The sequence below is a fragment of the Pogona vitticeps genome, chromosome 3 (assembly GCF_051106095.1).
Source record: "Pogona vitticeps strain Pit_001003342236 chromosome 3, PviZW2.1, whole genome shotgun sequence".
NCBI classification, from domain to species: Eukaryota; Metazoa; Chordata; class Lepidosauria; order Squamata; family Agamidae; genus Pogona; species Pogona vitticeps.
This window is the reverse complement of record NC_135785.1, coordinates 173746743-173754752: the sequence shown is the minus strand read 5'-3', so window position 1 is coordinate 173754752 and position 8010 is coordinate 173746743.

Sequence of the window (8010 nt, the reverse complement as noted above, 5' to 3'; positions counted from 1 at the left end):
TCTTTTACATTTCCACTTGTCTAATTCTTCCTCTAACCACCGCTCATCTTGACTACTTATACTCTCTTCCCAAACGGTCAGTTCTTGCTGAACCCTTCTGGTTCCCACTCTCCTCTACTAGACATATTTCCACCTTCCCCTTTCTTTCAGCTCCCCCTCTCTCTCCCTCCTTAGTCACGTTCTCCTTTAAGTCTAATTTTACACTCAGGTTCTCCTGTTCCAATTCTCCTACTCTCCCTTCTGTCTCGTGAGATGGCACACTCCTTCGGACCTCCTTCACAGTCAGTCTCCTTATTTTATTTTATTTTTGTTTATTTAAAATATTTTTATCCCACCTTTCTCCTTGAAAAGTACCCAAGGTGGCTTACAAGAATGAAAGACAATATTTAAAGTTGAAAACAATGAGTATACAACAATGGTTAACATCATTAAAATACAATATTTAAAATTACCAACAATGAATAATGAGACATCTTACTTCATTAACAGGCAATATTAAGGCAATGATGAATAAATATGCAAAAATTTTAAAAATATCACTCTGAGAAATGGAGAACACACACACAAAAAAAGAAAACACAAGTAGTACTAACAATCCAGTCAAAGCAGTAATGCATAACAATCTATCTAAAAAGCACACATAAGTCACTGGTTACTGAGGGAATGCTTGCCAGAAGAGAAAAGTATTTGCCTGCTTTGGGAAGGACAGCAAAGATGGGGCCAGTCTGGTGTCCTGTGGGAGGGATTTCCAAAGTCTAGGTGCAGCAACAGAGAAGGCTCTCTCCTGTGTCCCCATCAGATGCACCTGTGGGACTAAGAGAAAGCCCTCTCTCCATGATCTTAACACCCAGAGATTTCTCTGCCGCCCAAATCTAAATATCTGTTGCACGAAGAAATATTGTCCTCCCCTGACTTGGATGCCTACGAGTTATGTATTTAAATAGTGAAAGAATTTTTTTCAAACCTTCGCAAATGAGACTCAAGATTTAAAGAGGAAGGACGCTTGTATTTGCTACTAGCTTTTTGGGTGGATTCAAGGGGACCAGCTACCCAATATCTATAGGCTACAATCATTGAGTTATCCACTGATTTCTGCAGACTGAATTTACTTTTGTCCCAGAGAGAAATGAATCAATCCTTTCAGACCAGAAGTTCAAGGTGTTGTTGTTTCTGTACTTACATATCTAGAACAACGAATGCCATTTGTCAGTACTCTTTGGTGTAAGGCTGCCAAAACTATTTTATTAATACTTCTTCGTGGCCTCTGTGAGTACACACATATGGGTTTAGTCTGCGCCTGCGCTGACATTCTCGGAGCATTCCAGAGCTAAAAGTAACAATTTTATGGTATGATCCCCCATGAGGCACAAGCTCCTCCCACCCAAGATTCCCCTCATTTCCTTTTTTCCGCCGTGCTGTAAAGTTCTACAGAGCATAGAGCTATTTCCACAGGGGTTTTTCCCCTTAGCTTATTGATCAATTCCCTCTAAATTGGACGCATAGGCTCATAGGGAAAGGACTCACAAGGGTCCACCCGAGAACCCTGCCGCTGTCAGGTAAGTCTGGAGAATTTTCCTCAGGTAGGTCCTGTCACGCTGACAAGGTTGCGTAGGACCAGTCCCTTTTGTTTGGGATAGGAGCTATGAGCTCTTGGCCACCATCACCATCCCGCTCTACCTGGCATCATTCTGACCCATGGGCTATGGAGTGCTTTATGCCTCCACTTAGGCTTCACAGGTGTAGTGCTCCCTCGAACTCGGTAGCACAATGTTTGCAGCTTTGACCGAACCTGCTGTTAATCCATTCGGCCTTCTCTGTTCTATGACTGTTGAGCCTGTGCTTGGTCAGGCTCGTGCTAGGTCAGTCTTCTCCCCTGTTCATCAGGAGGGTTTTCCTTATTCAGGATTGGGACTTACATGAGTCACGGGGGGGGGGGTGGAAGAGTTTCCAACCAATCTTCCTATACCCCTCTTGGTTGTCGCAGATGGTCGCACTCTTTTACTGTTAACAGATGAGGAGTTCTTTAATTGGCGTTGTTACTTGTTTTGGGGTGCCATGTAGCCATTTACTCCTCTGCCATGAGGGATTATCATCACCACATATGGAGTTTGGTGGTGCCAACCCTGTGGGTAGCTCCTGTGCACCCTTACAATTCAGGCCTCCCACATCACTAGGAGGCACTGTTGCAGGTGCATCACGAGTGCACTGCTGCTCAATATGCCTGAAAACCAGTGTCTAAGCAACTGACAGGTTAGGACCTGCCATTTGTTGGTGTATGGCTTTTTAGCCAGAAAAAAAAGTTGTTATTCTTTATAACCTGCTCAGGCTCTAGAAGGCGACACAGTCATTGCGCTGTAACATCTGCAAGAGCCTGAAGATGTTCCCATCCGCCTACAGCATTCCAGGAACATTAAAAGCCTCAACCCCAAAGTTACCAGCCGCCGCCCCTAGACATGTGGGAGGCAGTGCCTTGACCGGCAGAACTGCAGATAGGACTGCAAAATTGAGCGGTCTTTTTACTTCTCTGTTGTTGACTAATCAATCTGTTTGACTCATTTCTATTATAGCTACCAGCTTTGCCATGATCTTCGATTTATGTTGAATCCATTAGGATCGACCTCAACATGGAGAAGATTTTTGTTCTTGTTTTTTTTCTACCATATCTACACTTCGGCAGGAAAAGATGCTTTCCAAATTCCAATCCATCTCGTGTCGAGGCCCATTATGATCAAGCACGACCGGTCCCGGCTTCGAATTGACTATCTGCCAATTCTGGGCATAAGCTCGGATCTCACTCCTTGAACAAATCTCCATCCAATATGATGTGATCCATTATCATCCTCTGTCACCTTCAGTGTGCTTCTTTTCATTTGCACAGGTCACTTCTCGGTTCACCGCATCCCGTCGATTGGGAATGTAGGAACCGCCTTTTCCAGACCCGGCCATCACTTAGCTGAGCACTTACACTTCAGTCACTTCTGCTCCATGTGGCCAACTATCAATCACGATAGGCGCCTACCTAGAGCAATTATGGTCTAAGATTCTACCTCACTTGGAATCCATTAAAACAGCTTAGAAATTCTCACTCTGAGACCATGACTCTAGCAAAGCAACACAGGATTGCTGCTAGACATGCAAAGAGCTTCAGCTGCTGTCGCATCCTTAGTATCTATAGAAGGCTCACCTAGTCAGGATCCACTGGCTCATCAAGAAGGCAAAGGACAGAATTGAATGTCTTCCATTACATGGTACCAGTCTCTTGAGTCTTAGACTGGTGACACTAGAAATTTTTTTTTACACAGAATAGGAAAACAGCTAAATTATATACGGGCCAACAGCCCTTTCGTCCTTCTTTCGGTTCTACCCATAGTCCATTCAACTATATCTGGAGTTTCAGCCTCCCAGACATTTCAGTTCATAAAAAATGTCACCACATCTTTCAAGGTTACATTATATAATTGTCTTTGTTCCTCTTTGAGTAACGTTAGACTTACTCTTTTGTCTATATCCTCCAGGAAGAGACCTCTGCCTCCTGAACAAACATGCCATATTCCAAGTTCCTACATCTGGCTTATGCAATGGCTTCTACTTCTGTGCTATTATATACATAGAAAGGACAGAGGCATCCGTCCCGTCCTTGGTCTCAGAAATCTTTTCATGTGTATTCTACCGTAGGTTTCAGATTCCACCCTCAACACTATTATCTAATCAGTAATTCCTAAGGTTTCACTACCATTTGATTTTTCAACATCTGCAAGGTCTTTCAGATGGTACAGGGCATCAGTTTGATAATAACCTCCCCCTGCAAAATATGGACATCTACCTGTACTGGTACTATGGTATATATTTTTCTTTTTTAAAAAAAAATACTAACAAACATCTCCCCAGATTTATGACCTCCACGGCTTCAGTGCTAAAGCAATACAGACTCAGCCTCGAACCACTCCAATAGTGGTATCTTTTGCTGTTTGACCAAGTAGAGGATCCCTAATCCAAGTAACTGCAAGTTCGGTTCTGTCACCGTTGGGAAGTACCGACCTTCAATGTATTCACTGGGGTCCGTATGCCGACTACAGGTTTTATTGCTCCTGTGCAGGTGCGGATGGAAACACTGTCGGGGACATTTTCATATGGCAATGGACAGGGAATCTGCTATAACTCTTCCCTCCGGTACCTTTTATTCTATGGATTTTCCATCACCATAATTCCTAATCAAACATGATCCAAATACCTCTTTGATGACCAAGGTAGTTCTAGTTCGCCTGTCTCAGATCGATATAGACAGGCACATGTGAGTTCCCTCTGGTGACTTACCTCCTATCTTTGGAGGGAAGGATGGTCTACCATCCGCATCTATTGGCCATGAACTTGCCAACCTGGAAAATACTCCCACTTTGGCATCAGTGCTCGATCGAGCTCGAAAACCATAAACTCGATGTCGATTTGTAAATAAATGAAATCTTTATTAAATATAATGAAACAAAGAACTACCTTACCAACTTTCTTTGAAACTGTTGCCTACTTGGCTTTCTATTTATGCTTTAAAATGTTGTATATCTGCTACTGCTGCCCATTAACCAGATGATTCTGGTACGTAGGACTTGTGTCTCATTCTAGGGTCAAACATCTTTTCACAGGACTCAGTACCACCTGTCCTCCATGTAAACGCATTGTTCCTCAATGGTCTATAGATCATTCTAAATTCACTCATGTGCCCGCCATTCGAGCCCATTTTCTCTTCAAATGCGAAATTACTTACTTTGAACAGCCTTCCTAGTGGCTGTCATATCTGCCAAGGGAACATGGGAAATAGCTGGATTGTGATTCGATCCACCTTTTATTCAATTTTCCTGATAAAGTGACTTCCTACCTTAATGTCTCATTTTTGACCTATTCGACTAGTTTTCATGTTTATCTGTGCTTCATCTTACCATCATTCTTCAGATCACCATCATCTCCTCTAGAGCACATGCTCCACAATAATTATGTAAGACGCTCACCAGCATTTTGTCTGGACACTGCCAGAGCTTCTAAACAGATGACAGGCTCTTTTTATGCTTTCATTCTTTTAATTTCGAAAGTCCAGTTTCATCCTATCCATCTCTAGATCGATGGTCCACACTATCTATGGCTTACCAGTGGTCAGACGAGTCACCGTCTAATCAGCTTTAGCCTCGCTCCATGGAGTGCTGTCTACCTTGGCTGCATCCAGAGTAGAATCGAGATTCTTGACATTACCGTGCAGCAATATGATCCATGCCATCTACCTTTGTGGGGCACTACTGGCTACATGTAGGTACACGCAGTAACACTGGATTTGGCAGAAATGTGTTGGCATCCTTCCTACCGTGACGTCCCACCTGCCAATAAGTAAGCTTGCCAGTCACCCATATGTGTGTATTCACAGAGGCCACGAAGAAGAAAGAAAGGTTACTTACCTGTAACCATGGTTCTTCGAGTGGACCTCTGTGAATTCACACTACCCGCCCATCCTCCCCTCTGTCCGTCACGGGTATCTTATTGTTGTATAACTCTCGTGCCCGGCGGACAAATTGCAGGAACTGAGGGGAATCTTGGGTGGGAGGATCTTGTGCCTCATGGGGGATCATACCATAAAATTGTTACTTTTAGCTCTGGAATGCTCCGAGAATGTCAGCGCAGGCGCAGACTAAACCCATATGTGTGAATTCACAGAGGTCCACTCGAAGAACCATGGTTACAGGTAAGTAACCTTTCTTTTCGCTTAGTTTGCACAGGTACTTTTTATACTGCTATTCAGCCCTTCCTAGAAGGAGCTCAGGGCGGCACGTGTAGTTCTTGCCCCCTTCATATCACTCTCATAAGAACCATGTGACATGGTTTAAGATGAGAGATTATGCCTGGCCCAAGGCCACCCAATTACCCTTATAGCTGAGTGGAGGACGGAACATGTTCCCCCAGGAGTGAGGCTGTCTACTCCCTGGTGTTGCTCTCAGCGGGCCACTTGTTTCTGACCGACGGTGACAACAGAAATGAACAACCTTCGAAAGGGCCAATCCTGGATTGCCTTGCTCTGGTCTTGCAAACTAAAGGCTGTGTGACTCTCCTTATTGTCCAGACTCAATCAATCTCATGTTAGGTTCTTCTCTTTTGCTGCAACCTTTGTGTGTTTCCAGCATGGTTGTCTTTCTCAGTTAGCCTTGTCGTCTTATCATATGTCCAAAATAGTTTCGGTTCAGTCATTTGGGGGGGCGTTTGGGGGGGATCCAGGCATGATTTGATTTAGTACCCACTTATTTGTCTTTCTGATGGGCCATAGTATCTATAAAGCTTTCCTCTGACTTCACATATTGAATGGAATCTATATTTTTTACTCCTGTCAGCTTTCTTCACTGTCCAGTTTTCATCTCCAAATATAGTACTATAGTGTGAGTGATCATGACCTTGACAGATGGTTTCACCTGGAAATACGTTTAGTTCCTTCATAGCTTTCCTTCCAAGTCTCTGTTTTAAGATGATTTCTTTTGTGCAGTCTCCTTCTGGACTGATAAATGAATTGTGGCACAGATCATTTTTAACAATTCTAACTTCTTCATCAACATTAAAGAGATTTTATTCTATAGTCATGGCGTTTGTCTTCCTAATGTTGAAGTATAATCCTACTTTTGCATTTTCTTCATCAGTAGTCATTTCAAGCCATTGCAATTTTCCATCAATATGGTGTTATCTGCATAATTTAAATTTGTTGATGTTTCTTCCTCTGTTGGTTCCCATCTGAAGTTAAGCTAGCTTTTAGTATCGTACTCTCTGCACATTAAATCAGAAAGATAGGTAGATGCAATACACCCTGGTCTGATACATTTGTCAATTATAAACTATCCAGTTTCTCTATAATCAGCCCTATCAGGAGCTTCTTGTCCGGAGTATAAGGATGTGACTAGATAGTCCAATAGTCCAATTATCCCATCTTTGATTGATCTAGATATTGCTACATAGGATCACTTTGAGGTGCTGCATGTCACTTGGGGCCATTCTTGCATCCACGTGTAAGGATTGACCACTCGGAGGCAGGCTGGCTCATGATGGCACATAACATCTTGTGCTCACTGGAATTAAAAATGAACTAGCCCATCCCCAATCTGGACCCAATGCCCAATTCTATGTTGGGATGATTGAATGTTCCATTTCTTCCTGGAATGATCCATAGGTTTTTGTGATTTACTCAATCAAAGGTTTTGCTGGGTATCTCAGTAGTTTAAGTTGGAAGTTCGATTCTTCACAGCCCAGTCTAAAATTAGTATTATAAACTTATCTCCTTTTGAAAAAAAAAATTTGGTATGTTCCAGCAGCCAATGTGTACAGTACTTGCAATTTGATCTCTAGCATCTCTTCCCTCCCCCTATCTTAATCTGGATGCCCACCTTAATGTGGGGAGTGGGTTTGAGTGTGCCAGGAAACCCGAGAGCAATGCTCTCAAGGTACCAGATTTTGGCAAGAGTCTGGACATGTATCAGGGTTACCCAGAATGAAATGGGCAGAGCAGCTAAATCAGCCTAAGATAGGCTCACCTTCTCCCTGGTGCTGCCCATCCTTGCCTTAGAGACAGCGTTCTCACTTTCCTACAGGCAGTAAGTAATGAGACACTCTGTGGGCCACAGTGGCTCCCCCCCCCACAACAGTCAGTGAAAGCTTTCCTCTTCCGATTTGTTCTCTGTGCTTAGGAGAAAATAGACAGAGTGAAAAGACAGGGTGGGGCTAAAGCACTTTTTTGGCACATCTGCGACTTGCTTGCTCTGTGCCAGCAACCTGGCCTTTATTACAAGGTAAATGGTGTAACTTGTCATGTGACTTCTGCATCTACAAATGTCTTTGCAAGAGAACATGGGGCCAAGGAGAGGATTTCATCAAATTTCTGACTTCACATGTTTGGCTGCTGCCAATTGCCAAATTAAAAATATTCTAAAATCGCATCTATTCTTCCTACCCCTTCCTTTAGTTTCTGGATCCTTGTGGGTAGCTCAGCAAACTGAA